The sequence below is a fragment of the Dreissena polymorpha genome, chromosome 3, assembly GCF_020536995.1.
Source record: "Dreissena polymorpha isolate Duluth1 chromosome 3, UMN_Dpol_1.0, whole genome shotgun sequence".
Classification (NCBI taxonomy): Eukaryota; Metazoa; Mollusca; class Bivalvia; order Myida; family Dreissenidae; genus Dreissena; species Dreissena polymorpha.
In genome coordinates, this window is record NC_068357.1 from 99,269,226 (window position 1) to 99,281,597 (window position 12,372).

General features: G+C 33.7%; 1 protein-coding gene across 2 annotated transcripts in view; it reads left to right on the top strand.

Annotated features, from left to right (window-relative positions):
* Positions 1 to 12,372, top strand: part of LOC127870707 (apoptosis-resistant E3 ubiquitin protein ligase 1-like) — a 132,970-nt gene that overhangs the window by 35,859 nt on the left and 84,739 nt on the right. The gene's annotated exons all lie outside the window — the stretch shown is intronic.

The window sequence follows — 12,372 nt, forward strand, 5'->3', positions numbered from 1 at the left end:
CCAACTATACAAACACGGATTGAATAAGTGTCTGTACTCCGTGCTTACAGATCTAAAAACGTGTTTTGTCAGTATATTAAATTGTATCAGTGTTAACCATCTTCGAACACTGTTTTAACTTCAGTCGTTCTGAGTCGTTCTGGCAAGTAGGTTTTCTCAGGAAACGTGGAACGTTATCATTCCATCTGCGACATCCGGGAAAAAGTGCGCCGTCATTGTACAAAATGCAAAGCACATTCGGTTGTGTAATAATGTATGAACCATTGTCCGGGGTTTCAAAATTAAGTAGGCACGATTGCTCGGGTGTTAAAATAGGAACGAATGCCCTGGTTGTCAAAACAACGTAGGAACGAATGTACCTGTGTCAAAATAAGCGTACGCACAAATATACATGTGTACGAATTTCCTTATACCGAAAATTATTATGAAATCGATTATTGATGAATGTAGGAACTCCTAACAACATCTACAAAAAGATACGTTAGAGAAGATGTAATGTCCTTGATCAGACGGGCCTCAAATGCCAACACAAGCTAGAGATTCATGTGAGCTATTTACATTTAATATGTTTGCAAAATAATTCTATTTTAAGCTATTAAGCTAATACAATATGATTTTCTCTGCATATTGTTATTTTTTGTGACTTTGATTTTGAACCGACTAGGCCAAATGCAATACGAAGATGAGTATATTTGTGATATCTATAAATTCAAACTTGCTACATTATACTTAAAGTTAATTCAGTGTTATTTATTTATCCTATTTATTTTAGCCTGATTGCATCGATAGCCGAATCTTTATTAAAACGCTATCGTGCCCGTTCACGGGGTAGACCAAGTGCTTGATGTCGGTGGGGGAGATCTTAAGAACGTATAAGTTTCAAAACGAAAACTTGGTTCTTTCACGACATAATTAGCGGATGTTTTTCTTTTCGAGTAGTTGTGACCGTAAGTATGTATGTGAGCTCAATAAAGTAATGCTATAATGTATTTCAGCAGAAAATACTCCTGTTAGTACCCCGTCAGAAAATTATTGATTAGGTCTGCTTTCAATATATCTATATAACTCTTTCAGGCGATAATTTGAACTTTACACAAGTCTCAATTGTCTCTTATTATTTACTAATCTGGTAATGTCAAGATTTAAATACATTTTAATTGATTAAAAAACTATATATGATGTTAGACACCTACGCCGAACGATACGCTTTGTTCTAATTCATTTTATTATTACAATGCCATTATTGATATGATGTATATTGCATTCAAATCGACACTTGAGCTCGTAGAGTCAATCTGTCTTAAGTGTTTTGCTTTAACACGTTAATTCGTATGTATTTTCATTAAATCATTTGCAAAATTTAGGCATGTAGTGTCAAATATCTTTAGTCAACCTTTAAATGTGTATATCGATCTTGTGATTTCAAAAGACCTTAGACCATTTTTTTACAATAAACCAATGCATGTACGTAAATTGGTTTCTACATTCTTAACATGAATTGACTCCAATAAATCAATAGCAAACATTAGCTACACGATATAAAACTCGCTTTCAAGGATCGTTAAATATATTGTCAAAGACGCACATAGCTGGATATACATCTATATTGGATATTCCGAACCAAGGTAATAGGAAATGCTAAAACAGCAACAAAACCAGCTACACAACTAACAGCAATTTCTACTAGTATTACTACTATTACCACTGCCACTGTTGCGTTCGAGACTACTACTTCTTCTACTACTACTACTACTACTACTACTACTACTACTACTACAACTACTACTACTTCTACTACTACTACTACTACTACTACTACTACATCTACTACTACTACTACTACTACTACTACTACTACTACTACTACTACTACTACTACTACTACACTGCTACTACTACTACACCACTACTACTACCACTACTACTACTACTACTACTACTTCTACTACTACTACTACTACTGCTACTACTACTACTACTACTACTACTACTACTTCTACTACTACTACTACTACTACTACTACTACTACTACTATTACTATTACTACTACTACTACTACTACTACTACTACTACTTCTACTACTACTACTACTACTACTACTACTACTACTACTACTACTACTACTACTACTACTACTACAACTACTACTTCTACTACTACTACTACTACTACTACTACTACTACTACTACTACTACAACTACTACTTCTACTACTACTACTACTACTACTACTACTACTACTACTACTACTACTACTACTACTACTACTACTACTACAACTACTACTTCTACTACTTCTACTACTACTACTACTACTACTTCTACTACTAATACTACTACTACTACTACTACAACAACAACAACAACAACTACTACTACTACTACTACTACTACTACTACTACTACTTCTACTACTTCTACGGGTCCTACTAAATAACACTTAGGACCAATAAGGACCGCTAAGGACCACTAAGGACCACTAAGGACCGCTAAGGACCACTAAGGAACCACTAATGACCATAAAGGAACTCCAAATGACCACTAAGGGAGTTTTTAAGAATTTTAGAATGCAAAAATATGCTATACAACACAACAACTATTTTGCTCATCACTTTGGAGTAAAATAACCTAGATTTTATTAACAAAACTGAACAAAACTGGAAATATTTATAACTTTTAATAATAAAATTCAATGCATCATAATTATAATATATTTATATTAATCAACACATACAAAATAAAAACAATACAATAGCAATAGGATATAAAAGTATTACTATAATAGTAAACCAAGAGCGATTCTTGAAACTGTATTAGATCACACAAAAATGAATGATAAACAGGCAGAATCTGAAATATTTACTTAATTAATAATGTAATTATGGTATTATGAAATAAATTCATTGTTCTTTTTTATTTAAGTATAATGTTTTTTGTAATTTTACTTATTATGGATATTATGGATGTAAAAAATTATTTTTGTCTAAATTAATGAATCCATTGCAAATTGATCAGAATTCTAGCATGCAAAAAGATGCTATACAACACATATATTTAGCTCATCACTTGCAAGTAAAATGAACCATGATTTTGTAAACAAAACTGGAAATATTTATCACTTTTAATAATAAAATTCAATGAATCATGTATTTATCAACACATACAAAATTAAAACAATAAAATAGCAGTAGGGTATGAAATGAATGATTAACAGGCAGAATCTAAAATATCATTTATTTACTTAAGTAAGTAAAAGTTCATTGTTCTGTTTCATTTCAGAATGAACTGTGTTTCCGCTTTTGGGATAATTCGGCCCCAAACCATTTCGGAACCTAGACTTTTCGGCCCAAACTTTTTTGGCCCTAGTCTTTTCGGCCCCAATCATAAATGGCCCCTAGACGTTTCGGCACCATTAAAAAAAATCTTATTGGGAATGTTTAACTCGTTTAACATGCTTGAGTATGGATTTGCCATCTACTTCGTTTAAAAAACTTATTAAATAAGTGAATGTAGATAATTTTGCATTATTGAATCAATACGCATGTTCCTTCATTATATATTTATGCAGATAAAACTCTGAATGGCTCTTTCAATTGTTTATTATCTAATTTCAGATGTGTTTAATGACCAGCAGATGTACACTGCCACAAAGTTAATATCAACAGATGATAAGGAAACACAAACACAATTTACCTGCAGTGATCAGCTTTATACACATGCTTTAAAATACATGAAATATTTAACAATTTAGAATTCATAATAATATGTACATGTATCTACAATATGTACTGGAGTATTGAGGTTAAAGGGGCATTTTCACAGATTTTGGCATATTTTGAAGTTTGTCATTAAATGCTTTATATTGATAAATGTAAACATTGGATCTTAAAAGCTCCAGTAAAAAAATCAAGAATAAAATTTAAAAAAGGAAAAAAAATTGCCGGTACCAGGGCTCGAACCAGTGACCCCCGGAGTCCTGGAATTAGTCTGAAGTAAAAACGCATTAGCCCTCTTGGCTAGACCGCCGGGTATACACAATAGGTATTTTATACCTTATATAAGCAATCTTCGTAGTTTCGTAAATTTAAACGACAACAACAGAACTCTCCAAATTATCCAATCGTTTCGCGTTGCAACGCTTTATAAATTTTAGGTTTTCAACTCGTCAAAAGATACATATAATAGCTATATTGGACTATGGTAAATGTTCAGTAATACTGTTTCCTCACAAATTTAACTAAAACGAAAATTTGCGGATCTGAAACAACTTTTTTCAATTTTGTCAATTTACCAAACCGTGAAAAGATCCCTTTAAGGCGTATTTTTGCGTAAAATGTTGTCACGGATTAGCCTGTGCACTCTGCACAGGCTTAATGTACAGGCTTAAAATAACAAGGAGTATTTAAAAAATACAAGGAGTATTTAAAAAATCTGTCTGAGAAAAACTTCTATTTATAACAAATATACCCGTTATAGCCCCTATTATAGCCCATTAAGCACCCTTACCGCACAACGTCTTAAAGTTGTGTCGGTCACCTTAAATTACATCGAAATTCATAAATAACATAGTGAAATCCAAAGGATTTTATATTGCTGAATCGGAATCTGTTGCTATTAGTCCGATATTTTGAGCCCTTAAAGAGTTATTGAACTGCGCAGACCTAATCCGGACACTTTACGGACAATTATGACTTTGCAGCTCCATAACTTCTGAACGGATAAAGATACCTAAAAAAATTCAAACGGATTCCTGCTCAGCAAATGTAGCTTAGGCACTTAGTCCCCCGAGTTATAACTCGTATTAGCTGCTCTGTGGCAGGGGTATCATCGGGCGCCACCCGACTCATCATATCGGCTTATATCGGGGCTTCTCCTCCCATTTAAAGTTTAAAAATCCGAGTGTCACTTGTGTTCGGAGGCACAGCACTTAAAACAAATCCGAGTGTCACTTGTGTTCGGAGGCACAGCATTATAAAAATCCGAGTGTCACTTGTGTTCGGAGGCATAGCACTAAAAAAATGCGAGTGTCACTTGTGTTCGGAGGCACAGCACTATAAAATCCGAATGTCACTTGTGTTCGGAGTCACAGCACTATAAAAATCCGAGTGTCACTTGTGTTCGAAGGCACAACACTAAAAAAATCTGAGTGTCACTTGTGTTCGGAGGCACAGCACTACAAAAATTCCGAGTGTCACTTGTGTTCGGAGGCACAGCACTATAAAAAGCCGAGGGTCACTTGTGTTCGGAGGCACAGCACTTAAAACAAATCCGAGTGTCACTTGTGTTTTGAGGCACAGCACTTAAAAAAAAATCCGAGTGTCACTTCTGTTCGGACGCACAGTACTATAAAAAATCCGAGTGTCACTCGTGTTCGGAGACACAGCACTAAAAACAACCCGAGTGTCACTTGTGTTCGGAGGCACAGCACTTAAAAAAATTCCGAGGGTCACTTGTGTTCGGAGGCACAGCACTAAAAACAATCCGAGTGTCACTTGTGTTCGGAGGCATGTAGCACTTTAAAAAATTGTATCTTATTTCTTAATATCCACCTTCACACTTTATTAGCGCCATCTTTAATTAGGATATCTATATTTTAAAAAACGGATTACTGTGAACTTAATAAAAATATGCAACGTTGATGTTGATCCATTCTAGCTACCGTAGATAATATTTATTTATTGTACTGATATCCACGTCAGCTAATGATTTTACCTGTATTGTTTGGCATTGAACGTGCATATAAAATGAAAAATCATACCACCATTATTCTGTGACACGTTGTTACTTTTAAAGTTACACAACAATTTAGCAATAAATGAAATCAGTAGCCAGGTGCCTGTGTATTGAGCTGATAAGATAGGGATCACCACAGCAGGTTGCTTATACACAGTCTAGACTTCCCTTGTTTTATATTGTACTTGTAATTTAATAAGCATCTCTCGCCTAACTCAACGGCACGCGCACTTATGATAAGAAACAATAGACGACAACAGGCATCAGGTTGATAAGAAGAACTGATGTATTTATTGAACGTGAATAACTTCACCAACTAAAAGATGTTTTGAAATTGTAAATTTGCCCAGAATAATTGTATAACATTATGCATCTCTAGCGGCCAAGTGCATAAATCTGAGCTCGACCGCTGTTGGGTATTTTACTGTTTATAGTAACATCTTTATACCATAATTTTTAAACTGTTAACGGAAATAAAATATCGTTTTTTGAGAAGTGTACGTGATTGAATTTATGTTACTTGTTGATTAGTCAACTCTTAGGGACTCCCTCTTTTTACATTTTAATTTTGGACACATTGCAAGTTACTGAGTTATCAATTTTCAAAGGGTCATTAATTCCCTGTTATCAGATTTTCCACTTTTTTCTGTTTTGATTTTCTCTCAGCATACTTATGCCCTTTAAAAATGCCACGTAACACTTTTGTTCATTATAGCAATTTTCATCAAGTTGGGCAAGTCAATTTTCTTCTAAACTGTTCCTAAATGCCGATTTAAACAGCTCAGTGTTTATTTTTATTTAATAGTGCAAGTACATTAATTGTACCTTTTATATCTTAAAGATATATTCTGCTTTTGCAAATGAAATGTGCTTATTATTTAATTGAAAATTCTACGATCTCATTGTACATTATATAATAAACACTAATCTGTTCATCTTATGAACTTTGTGCATAGATAAAAACAGTTTGATAAGGTAACTTACCTCTCTCAGCCTGAACAGAGCACTGTTGTAACTATAGGAATTTATGTCGTCAACACTTATACAGATGCGACACATGTATGATATTCCAGATAGAAATTTCAAGTCACTTTCATTTATTCCTTCACACTTGGCATGTATCCATTTTGAGCAAGAGTCACATTTAACAGATCCAACTGAACAGTTCACACTACACACAGCACAAGGCCAACTTTCAATTTTGGCTTTTTTGCATGGTCTTGAAGGCATTTTGAATGATAAGAAACAGTTATAGAATATAAATATTTAAACAGATCTGTTTTCATAAAGATGATACAGTAAAAAAAATCACCAGCATATATACACTCTTTAACAATTGAGCATCAACACTTACCTTAATTACGGCAAGTACGAACTTTTATAGGGTGGCCCTTGTTTGTCGGTTTACCCAAAGATCTATCGATAAACAAAAATTTGGAACAGCAATGAAGACTTCTGAGATCTCGATTACCCGTAAACGTCTGGTATAGAGGCACGAACGCACTCTCTCTATGGGAGAGGATGTCCCCAGTGTGCATTACAAGCGTTTATGGGTATGCCTGCGATACCACATGTCTGCAAACCTGAGATCTCAAATACCCTTTAACCATCTGCGATAGATGAACGAACATAATCTCCCCATGGGACACGATGTCCCCAGTGTGGATTAAAAGCGTTTATTGGTAAGCCTGTTACACCACACGTCTGCACATTTGTGTTAAGATTATCACGATATAGAGAATACTATGTTAGTGTGAGTGTGTACTTAAATGTATCCCACGAGTGAAGAAAGGTTTACATGGCGAGGCTTGCCGAGCCTTGTAAGCCTTTCTGACAGGAATGGGATAAATTTAAGTACACAATCACACAAACATAGTATTCTATTTATCCTACAATATTGTTTTATTTAATTCAATCCTAAAATAAAAGCAAAAACACATTAAATTAACTGAATCTTACATTGCGTAGTAATATTTACTGTGATCTTTCCAGTTTACGGAAATCAAAATAGTCCTTAAGAATTCCCACAAAAGAAAAGTAACGAGACAAAATATCGCTATACGCCTCGATTCAAATTTAATCAGCGTTCCAAATGTCACACACTCAAGTAGAATACAGACGGTTGTGTTCAAATTACAATTCTTGTTTCACCACTGTAAAAACCAAAACACAAACATGGCTCCCGCCATTTTGAAATTTACAAAATGTGTAGATACATACCGTGACTACGCGAAGCATGATTCAGCATTTATTCCCGCCGATATTGTTAATTTTAGTCTTTAAACAACTCTTCCTTTTACACACTTTATACTTACTTACATAAAAGTATTGTTCTACTCACCGAAGTTGTATAATAACCACGTCCATGTTTATTTTCGTAATATTTAATTTGCTTCCATGACGAGTTAAAATTCTAGACAAATTTCTTCATCGCCATCCATCTTTTCCGTTTTAAAGCACTGGATGTAAGCAGGCAATTCTTTGTGGATAGACATTCTTTGGTCGACTGACAAAGGAACGACTAAACCATCAAAGAAATTAACATTTTAATTCGACATCGATTTCCTTCGAAAAGTTAAGGTTCATGTGGGGGGGGGGGGGGGGGGGATAAAATTCATTAAAACTTCGCTTTGGTTTTTCTTCATTCAATGTGGTACAATATGGTCAAACTATATATCATTTTAAAGCTTTAGACGGATAGAATAACATAAACACATTTTTGACATTCAATATGTGTGTGCTTTATTCATATTTTGGTTTAAAACCAATACATTTTTACACTAATTTACAAAATCTCAATCTAAAGTTAGGAAGGATATGCACTACCTTAAGTTGAATAAATACAAAGCTATATACATATTCAAGGTCAAGTTAGCAACATTTCACTGAAAATTATTGTCATAAAACAACAAATGAGTTTTTATTCAACTGCCTTTTTTGGATAAATTTCCAAAACAAAGTTCTAAAAATAACTAAAACGTAACTACTTTTCAAAAATCTAGGTATGGTGGATAATAAGTCACAATTCTATTTCAAAAGCTTTACAATTTTGTTATTTACCTCTCAACCAAATTGCAAATTTTAAACCATCTCAAATTGAAATAGATTGCAGACGACATATAAAATTGTAAAGGAATATAAAAAAAATGGCAAACCGATTGATTTTATATTTCGATTCCTTCTACCCATTTTGAAAGCGTGGCCATCGCTGTGCTCCGTAGAAAAACGTGCAAAACAAATCGGTCGAAACCACGTGCAGTGGTGAGAAAACCGGGTATGTGTATACACATACCTGAGAAAACACATACTTATTTTGACAGTTGGGTGGCAACTAGTAAAACAACTATTAACCTTAATCAGCAAGAGATCGCACTAAATAACAGAAATGACCACGTAGAGATATCATCACTTACCCTATTTTAAATATTTTCCAGCTGAAAATTTTCCCCCACACGTCTTTTTTAGTTTATTTGTATTGTTTTTTCTGGAGCCGAAGTGCATCTCACAGAATATCCATCAAACTTCCGCTGTTTTCACTTTCGTTATTAAAAACTTCGTTTAAAAGAATTATTTCTACTTTTAGATTGTTAAAGCGATGTATTATTATATATTATCAATAGAATAGTATACCGTGATGAATTGAACGTATCGATCTTTCTGTCAGTCTGTAAGCGTACTATTTTATGCGCAATAATATAGTACATGTGATTCGACAACGATTGTAAACATTGGTGAAATGCTTCTTACATAGATATTCTTTTGAGTGTTTATGAGGTCTGATCGTGCAGTTTGCAAACATCAACGGAAAGATTACAATCCAATGTATTTGTCATCGTCAACCGTTTGGAATGTCAATTAGGCGACGAGTGAGTTTTTAGCATGTTTCTTTCTATTTTATTAATTTAAAAATGGCTGCCCCCATGGTGATGAAATGACATGTGTTCGAGTTTTTATATTTCTAGATATGTAAACTTTTTTTACTATTTAAGCGTAACTTGCCCTCGTCGATGTCGATATTAATCACTAGTTATATTATTTTCCGCCGAAATACGTGGAATAAACATGATTCAGATTTTTGAAAATAATGTATATTTTATTGTTAAAATCGCTTTGTAGTTTGATTGATTTTGTGGATGTTGTGATACGTTAATGTACAAAATTGGTAGCAGTTTGAAGGAAAAACATCCTTTAAAGCATATATGTATATATTTTCAATGTGGCACTCTTCCTTTAGTCAAATTTGAGTTCAATGCTAGGGGTCCCACATTTTTCAAAATGACGCCTCTACATGAACCTTAAAGAACAATTCACTGACACTTCTTAAATTTAATCCATCAATTGTTCAACAAAACATCGCGTTATTCGAGCACATTCGACATTTTAACTAAATCGAAAATGCAGTCTCACCAGTTTAATTCCAGTTTTATATCTAAACACTGTGTTTTTCACATTCATAATATTATAATAATCCATCGTAAACACACACACTCGTAAACTCGTTAAACGACTGCGTACCCAATGACCAAAATGACGCAATCAGGGGTGAAAGGCCAAAAAAAAAAGTCCCTACGTAATGTTTTTAAAATAAGTGTGGAAGAAACCTGATCTAAAAATAATCGGGGAGAAAACCTTATTTTTTCTTTACGAGTCGTATTTGTTCTATAAAATCATTTAGCTGTAGGATAAAAGAATATTAACCCTTCTCATAACAGGCCTCATTTTAATATTGATCATAAATGCTCGCGATACCAATTTGAGAATGCCGGTATATTTTATGCTACAAAAGTTTTGCAAACATACACATTAAAAAACAAACAAACATCTCTATAATTTTTTTAGAAAATGGTGCATTATTTTTTTATGAAAAAGCAAATGCTGCATTTATAGCCTTAATGAAGTTTAATACACAATAATTGTTTTTATTTTATTTCGTTTTGTTGTATTATCAAATGTGCATAATTAAATTCGTATTTTCAACTTGTATTTCTAACGCGACGTTTATGCTAGCCACATCTATTGCTCATGTGAAAACATGATCAGCAGTGTTTAGACTGCGATGTTTTGACAAAACAAATGCAAATGTGCGAATGTAACGGCTTGCGGATATGGTCAATTATTACCGGTAATACATTGTTCTGGATGACGATTTTGTTTAAATTAATACGTTCGAATAAATTAAAGGGAGAACATATATAAAGACAATGAACATGTGAGAGAACGAATGCCAGCATCCTTTTAAGATGAATCTTCTATCTGAAATAAAACCAAAAAAGCATTAAACATAAAGTGGATTCACATGTGTGAATCCATATTTGGGAATATTTCAAGATGATTCATGTGTGTCTAATTAAGGCCTTTATCACTCTCTTCAATGTATCACATTTCAAATTTACAATAGGAAATATAACATTTTATACTTTATAACACAACCGTTTTTTTTTCAGATTAAAACAATTTTTATCATCTAATATTATTTTTCAATTATCAATATTTGAAATTACTGGCCAAGAGGAACACACATATATATCCTAATTACCCACCGTATCGCAACAAATTACATAAATGTCTTCTTAGTGGTCATTTGGACCTCCTTAGTGGTTCCTTAGCGGTCCTTAGTGGTTCCTTAGCGGTCCTTAATGGTCCTTAGTAGTATTTAGTAGGACCGACTTCTACTTCTACTACTACTACTACTACTACTGCTGCTGCTGCTGCTGCTGCTGCTACTACTACTACTACTACTACTACTACTACTACTACTACTACTACTACTACTACTACTACTACTACTACTACTTCTACTACTACTACTTCTAATGCAACTGCTACTGCTACTGCTACTACTACTACTACTACTACTACTACTACTACTTCTACTTCTACTGCTACTTCTACTATTTATACTACTACTATTACTACTAATACTACTACTATTACTTCTAACACTACTACTACTACTGCTACTACTACTGCTGCTGCTTTTGCTGCTGCTACTATTACTACTACTACTACTACTACTACTACTACTACTACTACTACTACTACTACTACTACTACTACTACTACTACTACTACTACTATTACTACTACTACCACTACTACGTGATTTTTTTTTATTCTTCGCTCTTCGCTTGCTCGAGAATTTTCCTGTTTTCAAAAAAAAAAATTCGCTCGCCTCTTCAACTTAAAAAAAAATCCGTAGACCAACAAATCAATTTGGAGTGGCCTAAGAATGAAGAAACACCAAAACGGATTCGAACACCGTTGTTCAATCGTGAAGCTTGTCGCTTTCCATTTATTTATTTGGTACCGTCCCGGGGGTGGGATTAGCGAATTATTGAACCAATTCACAGTAAACAAAAATGTGTAGAATATATTCTTTAAGCCTATAAAACGCTAGCGTGGGGAATTAAAAAAAATATGCTTAAAGTGATATTATGGGCATCTTAACAGTACATGCTATGTTTATATGTGTCTATCGCAACCCGTGTTTATTTTTGGCGTTTTCACTTCATATACACTTATATTTGTTAATTAAGCAGCAAACATTCTAAATCAATATCCCTGAAATAGAAAAATAATGCATTTGAATATGAACCGTTCATTCGTTTTGACAACTGACGACAGAAATGAATCGATG